At 37.9% G+C, this 16,973-nt stretch overlaps 1 protein-coding gene across 12 annotated transcripts in view; it reads left to right on the top strand.

Moving 5' to 3' along the window:
* PRR16 (proline rich 16) overlaps window positions 1–16,744 on the top strand; it is a 200,663-nt gene extending 183,919 nt beyond the window's left edge. For 2 of the 12 annotated variants that reach the window (XM_054054528.1, XM_054054529.1), the window contains exons 7-9: window positions 2,555–2,637; window positions 7,736–7,817; window positions 8,181–16,737. The gene's annotated coding sequence lies outside the window, so the exon portion shown is untranslated. Of the gene's footprint in view, window positions 1–2,554; window positions 2,638–7,735; window positions 7,818–8,180 lie in introns of all 12 variants that reach the window. The other 10 variants (XM_054054532.1, XM_054054535.1, XM_054054531.1 and 7 more) reach the window with 10 other exon arrangements.
* Window positions 16,745–16,973: the final 229 nt, after the last annotated feature.

Here is a 16,973-nt window from a genome sequence, read left to right on the forward strand (position 1 = left end):
AAGTAAAATGGAAAAAAGCTATGAATTCTCCTCTTAATACTATGTGATTCCACTGGGCCTGAGGTTCCTTGCTGCATGAGGGTTCACCTGTAGAGCAGTCCAGTTTATGAAGGCATGGAAAGGCTTAAGCAGGGGAGGGAAAAAGACATGTGTCTTGTTAAGTCACAGAATTGTGCAAATATCTCAGCTGCCGAGTGAATAAAGAGCCCTGGTGATATCTGCATTCTGATTAATCAGGCCGTGTTTATCCTCTTGGAGAAAACAGGTCGAATGCTCCCATCATAAGAAGCTTAACAGGAAAGCATATTAAGTGAACCACATAGGGGAAATCAAGACTCCCCACACCAATCTGTTCAGATAAATTAGTGTTTGCAAAGTGAAGTAAGGAGAAGTGGGCCACTGCTGTCTGCATTTCAGTAAAACACCTATTCCATTCCACAATCCTGGAGGCTGAATAAAAGCTGTTTATACAGAGAGGCCCTGAGGGTGACTCTAGTCTTTTACAGTTGCAGAACTACACAGAAAAGGCCAGTGGTTCCTTAGAGGCACATTTCAAAGAAATTCAGGATTTATGCACATAAGAGTTATTATTTAAAGAGCAAGCTCTGCTCTGAAAGTCATTGCATAAGAACAGCATAGACTAAGAGAACTTCATATCTATTATTTCAAAGCATACTGTATGTTGAATATCAGATTTGTTTAAGTATTCAAAATACCTTCCTATGACCAGTTACCCTAGATTCTCTTTCATGCCTTCCTTGGTAAGAAATGTGCAGCTGGAATTGATTAAAAAATTACTGATGAAATATATGCCAAGAAAATGCTTTAGGAAGCTCTGCCTGTATTTCCTTGACAATGTTGAACTAAAAGACTGAAAGGTAGCAACAACTCTTTCTCCCTATCGAGAAAAAATCCCCGAGTATATATATGTATTATAGAAATCTATGATCTTATTTCATTTGGATTTACTTCCATTTTCTCCTTTGTACAGCAATATGTTCAATAGGCTGATCAAGTATCCTTAGATTCTTCACAGAGAACAAAATGAGTGCAGATTGATTTATCATACTGAACCCACCAAATTGCTTCAGAATCTGTGGATACCAAACCTAGGGTAGTTGAACACCACTTCTCAAATTCTACTGGGTGTTCAAATTGCCTAGTGAGGATCTGGCTGAGTGTTTGTGATGGTGACAGGTGAACAAACAACTTTCACTGCTGGGTGTTAAGTACTGATTATGCTCTAGAAACCTCATGCCCGCAGCTTTTTGAGAGGAGATATCTAAAAAGCAGAAGTGAAATAATTTGATTTTATTATGCTCTGGGCACACATGAGATCACGTTGAAATGTTAAATCATTTGACTGGAAATTTGTGCTAGCTGACACAGGTCTTCCTGTTCAGAACATTTGTTTGTAGAGAGAAGCTAAGAGGTTATTTTTTTGTTGGGTTGTTTTGTTTGGTTTTTTTGACAAAGGTTTACTAAACAAAAAATGTGAGACACAAATACTCATGTAAAATGTACATTTGAGATTCAAGTACAATCAAAAGTAAGCAAAGCATTTAGAACGTGTGTTTAGCTGTTAACTAATTTTATCTCCTCTGTAAAAACTGATGATGAGACTAGTTTCGTTGGCACCACCATTGGGCTATAACACGATCCATCACAAGATTTGCACTCATAAACACTACAATATCTTGTCTCCTGCAGACATTTCTTTCCCTCTGCATACTCTACTTTGAGTTTGTACTATGTAAAATGGGATTATACAAAGCAATTTTGCAGTTTAGATTCTCATAAAGCTGTTGTGTGTAAATGCATCTGCCCCGTACAGTCTGACATTTGCAGTCACCTTGCATCAATTATAAGCCTCTTTTTAAAAAAGCAAGAAAAGAAATGAGAATACAAATGAGTGTTGGCAAATACAGAAATGGCTCATGGAAGGGATGGCAGTTCCCAGGCAAATTATCACACTGCACAGCAAACAGTACTGGCATTTTAGAAAAGGTGACAAAATCCATATTAGACAAGATTTCATTGCATTTTCCATGGCTGATGTAAAGTAGTGAGAGACAACACTGGCTGCCAATTTTTATTTCATTAGTTTTCTCAAAAAAAAATTTTAGAAGCATGGTCCTGTGTCTCATGAAAACAATAAAAAAAAAGTATTTGATTTTTGCCATTTTTAGTTAGTTAGTTAGTTAGTTATGTATTTCCTGTTTACATCATGCTGTATAAAGTTAACTATCTGGCTGTGGAAGTCAGGTATTTTATTTGCTTAAATTTAGCAGACGTAACTTGTGTGTCACTAGTTTTATGTGAAACAAATACCTCTTTCACTGTCTACCTGCTAGTGTAGCGTGCCACACCGATCAAAGAACATTTATCAGGGGACCAAATTAATCGTCTGTGTTCTTTTGACATAAGGTATATAGACAGATATCTATATATCTCGATGACAAGTAAATAAAACTGGATCTAAACCCCAATCAAATTAATTGAAAAGTTACAACGGAATACAATGAACTCTGTTGAATTACCTTTGTCTATGCAGATTCTGCATATCAATGAAAAATGGTGAAGAGGAAACATTCTAAGTCTGAATCCTGCAAAAGCACAACTGCAGCAGAGAAGGAGGTATGATTTTTCTTGAACTCCACAACTACTGCATAAATGGTAATGAACACACTATGAAATTTGCCTGCAGCAAATTTCATGATTTTCTAGGTTAGAATATAAAACATATCTTCATAAAACTTGAAACTCATTCTGAAACTAAGCAATGTCAAAAATCTATTTATTCAAGTAATTAGAAGAATTCTATTTGTGGTGTGCATGTGGTTATCTATCATAAATGCATAATAGCATATTGCATATAGAAGAATATTTTAGATCGTTGCTGTAAATAAAACAAAACTAACATGAGTAGTAATTTCAGATGGCAATTTTCTGTTATTCTTGCTTTTTCTTATGCAAAAAAAATTTGAAAATTTAAAACCTAATATTATTAGTGAAACTACCTATTCCTGAGCCCCTCAAATTTTTACTCTGAATTAGAGTAGCACAGTTTAATTTTTGCTTTGCAATCATATTGAAACTAAATATATTTATCATTGCTGTGAAGTGTTTTCAGGTAGAAGATATTTGAGTATTTTACGATATTCTATTTTAAAAGTTGTATGTTTCCCAGTAAACATTATCCTTATAAACACCCATATCATTTACAGTTTTTAAGATGTGATATTTTTTATATCAGAAAGGAATTCTCCATATTATACATTCATACATATACAGCTGGCAAATAAAAAAGAGGGAGAAGAACCTATTTCCACTGTTCTGACTATAGAGGATAACACCTTTATATGTTCATGAAGTGGATAAGGGATAAAATGAGAGGGGAAATTATGTAAGTCATAGCAGGACAAAAGTAAAATAATGTAAAGTTCAAAGAAAATGCTGCCTATGAAGATTTCAGATTCCACATGGGCTCACATAATGAAATAGTGAGGAGAAAGTCAGCAACAGAGTAAAAGAAATTTTATAAAATTTATGTACTGGCCATGCTATTAGTAAGAATACTGAAAATGCCCTTAAGTTTTATTGCACTTTATTAAAATAATTGATATGTCTCCGGTCCATTTCTGGGTTCTTCCTCTTTCCAGCAACAACTGTAGTTGTTAAGTGACAAGGCATGGATCACACAATAGATGATATATCAAGATATGCTACATAAGCACATAATCTATCATTTATGGAGAAATTCACTGTCTTTTTACACTTACTTATTTGTCCTTAGTAGCTGACAGACATAATGAAGATAAATGAAATTTTTCTTTTAGATATGAGCACTCAAAAAGTTTTACTTAGTTTTGGTAAATGGCAGATAAAGACAGAGTTCAGTCAAGATTTCCATCACCATCCTTAAGTTCAAAGAAACTGGGCTAATTATCTTACTGCTGACTGTATTCTTAATAAAGATTTCTCATCAAAATCTGAGGTCCAGAATCATATACACACAAAAAAGAGAAAAAAATATGGATGATGACGTGTTTCTTGGAACGTGGCTCTCACCTTATAATTAATCTGTTCGCACTGACCTCAGGCCTTGAGGTGTTCTTTCACACCCCCAATCGCAGCCCCCAAGTCACAGGTGCAACTCTTGGGCCAGTCAGTACTACTGTAATTCACTTGGAGCAATACCTTCACCTCCCAGCTACTTGCCAACTGGTGTCTGTCAGGCTTGTTGGGGAAAAGAATTCTCACTGTAAAAAGGCAGTGAATCAGAGCACTAAAGTGCCCCTTCAATATATCTGAAACTGCTATGTTTTAAAAAAACTCATTCCCTTGTTGCCAAAGAAAGGTCCGACAACTGACTGACCAGACACACCATGGGAGAGGATACTCATTGTAAAAATGCAGTTGGTCAGCACATTAAGGCACCCCTCGTTGCACTTGAGCTCCTGTGTCTGGAGAAGATCCCTTATTGCCTGAGAGAGAAGGACCATCAGCCACCCTCTGACAATTGAATATGTCTGATACCTGGACCATGGCCCATGGTCTTATGTATGTGATAGAAGTTATTATGTTTTCCAAATTGTGACCAAAATGAATATGAAAATATCAAATGAATATTTAAGCATCCAATGAAAGTCAATTATTAGGTGATGTTATGGAAGGCCCTTTGAGCTCTTCTGGATCACAGCAGACTGAGTCTAACAAACTTCCCCTGAGCTGGGACTCTTCATGGAACTTAATTGCAGAGAGCAAAGCAAAGGTGAAGCTAACTTCAGATATTGCTTAATGAGGAATGCCAGTGCTCATTCAGTGAGTATTTTCACTAATCTCAATGAGAGGGAAATTTTAACTATAGGTAAGCCTTTCCACTTACCTCTCTACTATCTCTCCAGCTGTCTATTAATACATACATCTCTGTGCATATGTATAACCTTATATGCCTCTGTTTGTGCATGTGCTTTATGGTTTAAATACCATGTAGCAAGCATCATTTTTTTGTCTGATGTTAAATCCCTGTTTTGATGTAACAGATTCCATATGATCACCTTGTTAAATATTAAACTGATTTATTATTAAGTGCTGCTAAAACCCAACTGTTTGATCTACCTTAAGTTATCAATAAATTCTGAATTTCTGCTGAATTATAACTGTGTAAAATATTTAGTCTGTCACGAGTCACGTCTACTCTTATAATTTGTTCACAGAAAACAGGGAAACTTGCTATCTCAAGCTCAAGCTGCTCACTATCATGTTTAAAATTAGACACAACCCTGCAGCTGATTAGAAAATTGGAGTTCAGTGAAGTCTGGAACCTCGCTTTTTAATTCCTCAAAACAATATAGACTTAGACTGGTTGCAATTAATTTCTAATTAACATGTTTAAAAATTGCAACCATAGAATATTTTGATAAAATTGTTTGCATTCATTTGCATGCATCATTGGAAAGTAAAGGATTTATGTTAGGTAATAAACAAAACATGTGACTTGCAGAATACATAATAATTTATTTAGAAAAGGATATTTACAAGATTACAAATTTGTTTTCTTTCAACAGTCTTGTTTCTTGTGCTGCTTAACACATTGCAGGATTAAGTCTCATTATACTAATTGCTTGATAAGTGCATTAGGTTCCTCTGAGTTTTCTTTTACTTTTGAAGTCTTATTAATTTTTATACTCTTATTATTTCCCAAATTCAGTTTAATTATAGAAATTATATGTGAGAGATTACATAGAAATTTGTGTCATGAAGCACAGAACAATTACACATGTTTTTAGCTGTGGAATGCATTTTTTCAACTCCTTTTCAATTAAAAAAAAAAAAAGAAAAAATTATAATGGCAGTTAATTCAGGTCTGGAGGTCTAACAAAATATTTTCTGATATTGGTTCATGGAATCACAGACCATTCCAAGAGGGAGGACTTTAAATTGTCTTCAAGTCCAATCCTTTATGGGAAAGAGAGTCTACATGAGGTTACCTGAGATCCTGTCTAATTGCATCTTGAGAAATCCTGCCATGGGGACTTCACACAGGGAAGGTTGTTCCAGAGAATAATTGTCCTCACTGTAAAAAGATTCCTCCTCCTGTCCAGATGAAACCTCTCCCATTGCAAATTGTACCTGTTTCCCCCTGTCCTCTCCATGTAGCTCACTGTTAAGAGAGCCTCCATCTTCTTTGTAGCTACCCTTTGATTACTTACCAAGATGAGGTGCCCTGAGCCTTCTCTTCTCCAGGGAGAAGAGACTTAGCTGCTTCAGTTTTTCTTCATAGGGCAGCTTCTGCAACACTTTGATAATCTTTGTGGCCCTCCTTCGGACTTTCTGCAATCTGCCCACATATTTTTTTGAACTGGGGGGCCCAGAACTGGAAACAGTACTCCAGGTGCAGCCTGACAAGCACTGAGTAAAGTGGGATGATCATGTCTCTGAGAGCAATGCCCCTGTGGATGCAGCCTAGGGTCTGATTCACCTTTGTTGCTGTGACAGTGCGCTACATGTTCAGCTTGTTGTTCCACCGTGACCCCTTAAAGTAAAGCTGCTCCCCAGCCACAACCATCATAATGAATAATGAAAAAGTGTAGGAGTCTGTCAGTTATTAAGTTTCTTTCACAGAATTATAGATTCACAGAATCATTTATGTTGGAAAAGACCCTTCAGATCATCAAGCCCAACCGTTAACCTAAGATAACAGAACTGTTAATATAACACTGCCAAGAGCACCACTTTTTTTTTTTCTCCAAATGGTCTATCCTTATATCTCACTATAGACTGTGAATGAATAACTTAACAATGTAATTCATCTTCACATATGAGCTTACAGAAAATCTTCCAGGTTCAACGATTATATATGAAAAGTTTTGGGTGTATTTTACCATTGTCCTTTTGTCTTTGCTAATTAGAGCATTTTAATATTTCAGGCTTTTTTAACATTAAGCCTTTCTTTAGTTGTTGTACTTAGAATTCTGTTCTGTTTATGTGCATTAAGATTTAATTACATAACAGCTTTCTACGTGGTAAACTGAATTTATTAGTGGTATTAAGAAGATTACTTTTTTCCTAGTCTGTGGAGTGACATGCTATAAAGCAATGACCCTGCTACTTTGTAGATCAGGGCTTCAGACTATATTGCTGTTATGTGGTCAAGAATTTATTTTCAAGATCTTATAAACAAATGAGTGGTCTCTAAATATTAAAATTAATGTAGGAGTCAGTATTTGCACTCACAAGCACTTTTTCCTCAGCTGACATGATCGGTGTTTTTAATTTAAGTAATAAAATTCCTTAATGTTTTAATATTATGAATGATCCGGAGAAATCAGACTCTGTGGCCTAGAAATTCTAGAAATTATGAATAAATTCTATACAAGCATGCATTAGATGTGAGAAATGCTTGAAGATACTTTCCTTTGATAATTTTTAAGCAGCCAAGTTTTCATTAAATATTTCAACTATGAAGAGACTTCCCTCTATTTTAACATCTTCACAAAATTTGCAGTTTTGCTAGTAGGACAGTATTCTGTTTTTTTTTTCACCCAGTTCTGATAGGTTTCCAGCCTGAAACAGCTTCCTTTTCAGAAACGCATTCTATAAAATTGCTGTTATGATTTGCAACACTCTCAATATGAGTTTCAGAAAGTTCACTGATTAAATAATGTAAAATGCGTGAAACTAGTACTTATTACAAAGAATTACTCTAATATTTCTCTTACTTGTCTTCAAGATCATGGGTTAGAACTCTACAATGTAAAGGTATTATTCTGGCGAAGATAGAGGACCACAGAAGAAAAAATCCTTGCAAAGTGGTAAGGACATTATAGTTGTTTAAGTCAATAATGATGTTAAATATATAACAAATTTCCCTAAATTAAATGCATTTTTATGTATCATTACGTTTCTGTACATTGAAAAATAACTAAATTGACTCTCTTAGGTTCTTCCTGTCACTTAGGATGTTTTCTCTGTCTAGTATCAGCCTGAACTTATAAGAGGAAGACCTTTAAAATTAAGAGACAGGTGGTTTTATTAATTCTGTTTGACAGTCTTGACAACTACTAAAGTAGTCAATAAATATGGATTGCAGTTGGTGGCAAGCTCATTAGTCTCTGGTAATATGTTTTTGTGTTAAGAGACTTAGATCTTTATGCCTCTTGCTTGTTCTTTTGCAGGTGAATCTCAAATGCCTTCTGCAAATCAGCTTCCTTTCCCTTAGACACTGCCTGATCCAATATATTTTGCTAATCTTACTATAATCTGCTTTAAAAATACCCTTGTCCTCAGACTCCTATTTTTAAAAAGTCTTTGAACACACTTCATTAAGAAAACTATAAGCAACCCAAGCAGGAATCAAGCATCTGTAGTCTGTGAGCTCATCAGTCAGACCACAAGAGGATCACAACCTACGCTCCCTTGTAATTCTTCTTCAGACACACGAAGGACAACAGTACAACCAGGAATAGTCAGCAGGCTCTATGAGCACCTCAATGGAGCAGCTCGATTTTCTTCTGTGAATAGTTATGTAGATGGAATGACAGTAGTTGTACCATAACTTTAGTCAGGCTTTTGACACCATCTTCTGCAGCATTCTCATTTGAAAGCTGAGAAGGGAGAGGTTGGAGTAATAAGCAGTTGGTTGGATAAAATGTACCTAGCCCAGAAGGTTCAAAGGGTCATTATAGGCTCAGTAATTACTCAACAGCCTGGCAGCCAGTCTCAAGTGGGAGCACACCGAATATCTATGATAGAGTACATATCACTCAATACCATCAATAAAGATCTTGGTCATGAGGCAGAAAACACTCTCAGAAAATTTATGGACAATATCATACTAGAGCTAGAGCAGTACTGGACCAGGTAACCCAACGATTCTGTGGACTCTCTATTATTGGAAGTTATCTCAACAAAAACATGGTTTATTTGTTCTGTTGTTGGCTGTTACTCTCCTTCAGAAGGAGATTGGACTAGATGACAACCAAAAGCCCCAAGGAGCAATTTTATGATCCTGTGATTCTATTACCTGTGTGTACTACTGTTCTGGTTTGAGCTGAAGTAGAATCAGATTTCTTATTTTTAAGCTAAGCCTCATCGAAGTAACTTCATTTTCTGAAAGTTAAATACATGTTTTTCAGACGTTTCTCTCTAGAATTGATAATATTGGGCACTAGTATGCCATTGCTTATAGTTATTCCTAAAGAAACCAAGGCCATCCTGAAGTTCATGGAACACTGTAAAGGAGAGGAGCGAAAAAGTGTCATACATACAGGGAGAAGCAGACATGACAGGTGACTCAAAACTGATCACCGGAGTATTCTGTCCCATATACAACATATTTGGTGTAAAACTGAGGGATGGTGAAGGTCATGCTCTCTTCTTCGATGGTCAACATTCAGTGAAGACCTCATCTCTCTTTTAGCCTTGATTCGGAATCTATGCATTCCTGAATCCAGTTCCTGAGTCCAGATCTCTCCTGCCACTGAGTCTAAGCCAGGACATTGTCCTTGTGCTCAGTCTGCAGCATCTGTGGTGACATGGTAGTGGTTGACGGGAGGGGCGTTCAATTTCCTGTATTGGTACATATTTTTTTATTCTCTTATTAATATTAATTTCATTATTACCATTATTGTTTCATTAAAGTTATTTTAGTTTTAGTTTCCAGCCCACGAGTCATTTTCTCCCATTTCCCTTTTCCCTTTTTCTTTGACTAGGGAGGAGAGGGAGCTGGGACAAAACTGCTCACACTTTGCTGCCAGTCAAGCTGGGCTGGAGCTAAACTGTGACAAATACAACATTGAGTTTTCAGTATTATGAGTCAAAGGATCCGAGAAATGAAGATATAGTTTTGTCACTTCTTATTATGGAGTAATAAGTAAAAAACAAGTTTCATGCCATAAATCATTCATTCATTTTAAAACCCTGGTTCTACTGTATATTATTTACTTCATTATGAGATTTATTTTTGGTCACATCCTCTATTAACTAGTTTTTAGAAATAACAGGCATAAAAAGCTATTAGTCAATTTGGAGACACAGAGACACATTCTTCACACCACTCCATTCCTTACTCACAATAAATAGCAATAGGCTGTCTGATAAGGAGCAGAATGTGGAGACGGAGTACTGTGGGCTAAAGAAGTAGAGGTTTTCTTTGTCACATTAAGTAGCAACTTAGGTCTCACATTAGTTTCAAAGGAGTCCTTACAAAATGGTATATTTCTTATCACGGGTAAGATCTGATCTGGAGGAGTATTTCCATTACCTTCCTGAAAATAATGATTCAGAACAGTTTTTTTTCAGAGAGTAATTTTCAAGAGTAGGATTGACTCAAAGCCTCATGCAATGGAAACAGTTGGTATATGGATTGGTAACCCACTGTATTATTTCAAGTAAAACCAATGATTAGCAGCAGTCTCAAAACCACTGTCTCTTCTTTTTCAGTTCAGCTCCACTACTGAATGTATAGCAAAACCATCTATACTTTTATCCAGCTATAAAAGATGCTTTGCATTGTCCCTTAAGCATTTACATATACGGAGAAGAGAAAAGGAAAGTCTAAAAAGAAAACTTTAAACAGCTTAAACTGAGATTTGGTATTCAACCACCAATAAAGCAGATCGCAGGAAGGAAATGAATATGCATTAAACATAGGGTATTCTTTGTCCTCATGGAAATACTGACTGCTTCAGCAGTGGGTAATCTAACTATTATTCATATGTCATGTACTTACAAAAGAAGAAATAAATTGAAAAAGTCATAATGATTTTAGAAAACTATGTAACTCTGCTTATTAAGGAGAAGACTTCTATAGATAATTACTGTTTATCAGAATAAATAGATGCAGGTGTTGACATAGGCACTATGAATTTCACTATTATTCCATAATTATGTTTGGAAGCAAACACAATATTTTACTATACTCTTTTATTTCTTCATTAATTTTTTCACAAAACAAGGTCACTAATTAATTTTATGATCTATCATTTCCTACTTCTATTACTGCCTCCCTATTAAGAGAGATCATTTTAACAGGGTAAGTGTGCTGTCTAGAATATATTAACTGAGCATTATGTTGTATTTCAACCTGATGGTCCAAATGGAGGGAAGATGCCTATTGTAGAGTCATAGAACGGTTTGGGTTTGAAGGGACGTTAAGGATCATCTAGTTCCACCCATCCCTGCAATGGGCAGGGACACCTCCCACCAGACCGGACTGCTCAACTCCCCGGTCAATCTGTCTCTGAACCCTCCAGGGATGGGACAGCCACAACTTCCCTGGGCAACCTGTGCCAGTGCCTCACCATCCTCATCGTGAAGAATGTCTTCCTGAAGTCTAATCTAAATCTTCTCCCTTCCAATTTAAAGTCATTCCCCCTTGCCCTGTCACTACACGCCTTTGTAAAAAGTCCCTTCCTGGCTTTCTTGTAGGCTCCCTTCAGGTACTGGAAGGTTGCTATAAGGTCTCCCTAGACCCTTCTCTTTTGCAGGCTGAACAGCCTACCCTTTCAGCCTGTCCTCATATGGGAGGTGCTTCAACCCTTTGATCTTATTTGTAGCCCTCCTTTGGACCAATTTCAACAGTTCAGTTGCAGAACTGGACACTGAACTCCAGGTGGGGTCTTATGAGATTGAAGTAGAGAAGGAGAAATACCTCCCTCGCCCTGCTGGCCACGTTTCTTTTGATGCAGCCCAGGATATGGCTGGCTTCTGAGCTGCAAGCGCACATTGTTGACTCATGTGGAGCTTCTTCTCAAGCAACACCCTCAAGTCCTTCTCCACAGGGTTGCTCTCAATCATGTCATCCCTCATCCTGTATTGAAACTGCAGATTGCCCTGACCCAGGCGTAGGATCTTGCACTTAGCTTTGTTGAATCTCATGAGGTTCACATAGGCCCACTTCTGCAATCTGTCCAGGTCCCTCTGGACAACATCCTGTCCTTGCACGGTGGCACCTGCCCCCTCAGCTTGGTGTCATCTGCAAATTTGCTGAAGAGACAATTGATCTCGCTGTCTATATCATCAATGAATATAGCACTGGTCCCAGTACAGATCTCAAAGGGTTATCACTTATCATGGATCTCCATCTGGACACCAAGCTGATGACTGCTATGCTCTGAATATGACCATCAAACCAATCTTTATCTACCAAACAACCCACCCATCAAATCCATATCTCTCCAATTTAGAGAGAAGGATGTCATGGGGGACTGTGTCTAAGGCTTTACAGAAATCCAGATAGATCACATCTGTTGGTTTTCCTATGTCCCCTGATGTGGTCACCCCATCATAGGAAGCTACTAGGTTGGTGAGGCAGGCCTTGTCCTTGGTGGAACCATGCTGGCTGTCTTGAATCACCTCCATGTCCTCTATGTGCTTTAGCATAGCTTCTAGTAGGATCTGTTCCATGATCTTCCCAGGCACAGAGGTGAGGCTGATAGGTTCATAGTTCCTCGTGTGCCATCCTTTCTAGCCTTTTTAAAAATGGGCACAATGTTTCCCTTCTTTCAGTCACCAGGGAGTTCCACTGACCTCCACGGTTTTTCAGGTATCCTGGAGAGTGGCTTGGCCACTACATCAGTGGATTCCTTCAGAACTCTGGGATGTATCTCATCAGGTCCGATAGACCTATGCATTTTCAGATTCCTCAGGTGGTCACAAACCTCATCTTCCCCCGCAGTGAGAGGGGATATACCTCCCTGGTCCACATCTTTTTTTCCATTGACCCAGGAGGGGCAAGGAGAGAGGTTGTCGGTGAAGACTGAGGCAAAAATGTTGAGTACCTCGGCCTTCTCCTCACCTGCGGACACACAAGGTCACTATTTTCATTCATCAGTGGGGGCATGTTTCCTTTAACCTTCCTTTTCTGATTTATGTACCCTTAGAAACCCTTCTGGTTATTCTTTGCTGCCCCTGCCAAGTTCAGCTCCAGCTGTGTTTTGGCCTTTTGATAGAATTTTTCTTAACCATTTTATTAACAGTTGATTTTGTCAGGCTTTAAATTTAAAACCTATGAGTGAGTAATAAAACGAGAAGTGACAGAACTGAAATGTTACTTTCAGACCAGCAATGTTATTGACTTACAGCAGTCTCATTCTCAAAAACCTTATAACACTGCTAGTACCTATCCCAAATCCTCCTCGGGTGGTCTGCCGCTTACCACCTCCTGGGACAATTCACAGTTATAGGCTACTTCAACACTTACTGCAGAATTACTGAATACTTTAAAATAATAAGGTTTGGGATTTTTATTTGATTAAATTTTTGGGGTTCATCTATTTGTTTGGAGGTGTTTGTGGTTTTTTTTTAATTTGTTTTTCTTTTTCCTTTTTTTTTTTTTTCATTGTGGAATGATCCTGTTTCAAACGGTAGGAAAAAAACCAACTTGTGACGATTTACTAAGTGCTATTCTTGCCATAGTGGACTGTGGTAAGAATAACAGGGACACCTTCTTCCAATTTCTATTACAAGGTAAGTCTGCATTGCTTCTACTGTTATGATTGTAACTATCACTACTGCTTCTACTGACTTGTTAATATTGGAAGTATTATCCACTAAGAAGTGAATAACAATTCCTATCTGTCTCCCTCAAATAGTATTTTGATTTGACCAGACTTTGAACTGACAAACCAGGACCTACCTGAAGCCTTTACTTTTCCTACATTATTAAAATATGTACTAAGCATATGCTTTGGGGAAATGATAATTGTAGTTTCAGTGATTTTTTTTTGTTTTTAATTTGGGGTAGGCATTTACGCAAGTAAATATGAATAATAAAAATTAGAAACTGTTTTGTTGACTGGTTATTTTCTGCAGGCATGCTTATAAGATAACTAAATTTCAGTGGTCACTATGTAATCAGAAAAAAATATCCAGAGAATTAAACAAGGTGCATTCACAAAATTAATGATGTGTTTATCTCCTTACAGTAAGAATATCAAATTCTCTTGAGCTATCTGGGAATTCTGCATTGGCCACAGTTCACACCATTAAATACATACATTATGGGACATTTAAAAAATTTCACTTAGCAGTAGTCAAAAGTCTAGAGGATTTTATAATAACTATATTTGTCAGGAAAAAAAAGAAGAAGGCAGTAGATATGTCAAAGAGTTGATGGCATAGCTTGGGTCACACTGAAAATTTGGTTGTATAGAACACTGGAATTCATTATGCTTTGAGAACTGGCATTGTCATGTGTGCAGGGAGGAAGGGACATGACAATAAGATGAAAGAAAGAATTAAATCAATGTCATCTTTTATGTAGATGTGTGTATTTAATGATGTCTATGTATGCAGCTTATGTGGAGGAAGATGATCCAAAATGCACCAGATTCAGCTTCCAAAAATCTTGACAAAAATGTGTTGCCCAGATTCAGATACAACAACTGCAGAACTCTGGAGTTTTGAAGAAAATGTCTTTCTCTCTTTGTTCCCTGGCACAGCACCTTGGCTGTCAGGGGCTTCTGACAGAACCCCAGCCAGAGGGGGAGGGAGCACCAGACACACACTGCGTGGCACTCTCTAGTTTTTCCTGCATGGCCAGGAGAAGGACGTTAGGAAGTGGTATTGCAAGATCAGCTTTAAGCTAGAAGCCCATGTATGCAAACTGAGGGCAAAGACAGCTGCTTACAAGGGATCATCCAAGAAATCTATTTGTTTAATTGCTACTGAAATGTAAAAAGACAATCAGTGAATCCCCAGGTGTGGAAGAAGATCACATTCTCTGATTCTGGTGAAGGGACTTCTGGTCTGGCAGTGGAACTTCTTGTGAAGTTATTGAAGGGCCAGGTCATAGCAGCACAGATTGTTAAGTCCTAATAAAACTGGGTAGTAGAAAGGCAAATTGTGAAGTCATCGAAATGCAGAGACATTGAAGAGAGAATTGTGATGTTATAAAAGGGCCAGGTGATAGCAGGACAAATTGTTAAGTCATAATAAGCTTGGGCCACCATGAATACAGAGAAGATGAAATGTGTGTCTGCCTTTCCTGACCTCGCAGAATATCCCCCTGTTGTGGGTTTGCTGTGGACTGAAAAACAGCAGGTGCCAGTTGCTAGCATGATGGTGCATCCGCAGCAATATCACACCAACCAAGACTCTCTGGTTCTCATCCATGAACCTGATTCATCAGTTGGAGAGCCAAGAAATGTTCAGCAATAATTGCTCATCCTGCAGTACTGTCACTATGTTGTTCTCAATTCCTTTGGCAGCTGAATTTAGGCCACTGTTGCCTTTCACATGTACAGATGTCCAATACACCTGGAATTGACTGCTCCAGGGGTGGAAGCACAATCCTACTAATAGTCACGGAATAATCCACTCTGCACTGGAATAGGGTCATGCCCCTGAACATCTGCAATAGATGGACTGTATCATTATGTAGGCCAATGGAGCAGAAGTGTTTAGAAGGCAAAAAGAATAATTCAGATTCTTCTAGAAGCTGGTTTGGCCGCAAGAAGAAACAAAGTCAAAGGACATGCACAGGAAATCCATTTCTTTGGAGAAAATTGGCAAGATGGGTGGTGTCACATCCCCATGAATGTGATAAATATGATGACACCTATGTCCCCTTGGTTCATAGTGATTCCAATAGATGTAACTATTTTTAATTACAAATGGAGAGTAGACCCTGGGCTTAAGTAGATATTGAAAATTCAGCTGTTTCTCCACTTTATGAGGTATTTTTAGGAAGCAGATTTCATTTCACAAATTAAGCAGAAAGTGTGTGGTAGATCACAGTATTAATTTTAATCTTTTCCAGTTCCTTTGGTCTGGTATTTCCAAGGGTCTAATAGAGTTAGGCTTCCAACTCTCATTGGCCTTTAATAGAACATGGCCACATTAAAGACAAATCTGAGGCACATTCCCTGTATAAGAATTGGTTATTGTCTGAAATTGTCCAAAGTGAGAGATACACTCAAATTATTCCTTCAAACTGAATTGAAGACCCATCCTTGAGTTAAGTTCCAAGCACCTTTCAAGGGCGGTAAAGTAAATATCATGCTTTTTTTAGTGTAGTTCTTTCTTCCTAAACAGAAGAGTTGAAACGGCTGAAGAAAAATACCCACCTGCATTAGTCCGTTTATAAATCTGCTATCACTTCTTTATAGTCTGGCTTCAAAAATGTCATAGACGTCAGGCTTTTGGAAAGATCTTAAAAGCTGCTATACATTTATCCAAAAAAGCTTACCTTTCTTCATTTGGGGGGTGAGGGGTGTTGTTTGTGTACTACAGTGTAAATGAAGGCATTGTATTATGATGTTGTGATGATTTTTCTTGGGATAAATTTTCTTCATACTAGCTACAATGGGGCTATATTTTCGATTTATGCTTAGTAGTTGATACTGTAGGGAGGTTTTAGTTATTGCTGAGAAGCGCCTACACAGAGCCAAGGTCTTTTCTGTTTCTCACCGTATCAGCAAGCAGGCTGGGGTTGTGCACAAGAGGTTAGAAAAAGGGCACAGGTGGGCCAGCTGACCCTAGCTGACCAACGGAATATCCCACCCCATGTGAAAAGCTAATGAAAGAAGGAAAAGCAGGGTGTTTGGGTTGATGTTGTTTGTCTTCCCAATTTACCACAATGCGCGACGGAGCACTGCCTTCCTGGAGATGGCTGAACATTTGCCTACTGATGGGCAGTAGTGAATGAATTCCTTATTTTGCTTTGCTTGCTCACATGTTTTTTGCTGTAACTATTAAACTGTCTTTGGCTCAAATCACAAGTTTGGTCACTTTTATCCTTCCAATTCTCTTCCCCATCCCATCAGTCAGGACTTAGTGAGCAGCTGTGTGGGACTTAGGTGCCAGCCAAGTTTAAACCACAACCATTGTGCCTACAGAGATGCACAGTGGCATGTGGAGAAGCAGACACATGGATCTGGGCAAGGTAGATATTCTGCTTTTATAGCCTGAGATAGCAGAGTCATTTTTTCACAGCACTTCTTCACAAAGTAGATATAGATGTGAAT

Source organism: Cuculus canorus, chromosome Z, assembly GCF_017976375.1.
Source record: "Cuculus canorus isolate bCucCan1 chromosome Z, bCucCan1.pri, whole genome shotgun sequence".
Taxonomy (NCBI): domain Eukaryota; kingdom Metazoa; phylum Chordata; class Aves; order Cuculiformes; family Cuculidae; genus Cuculus; species Cuculus canorus.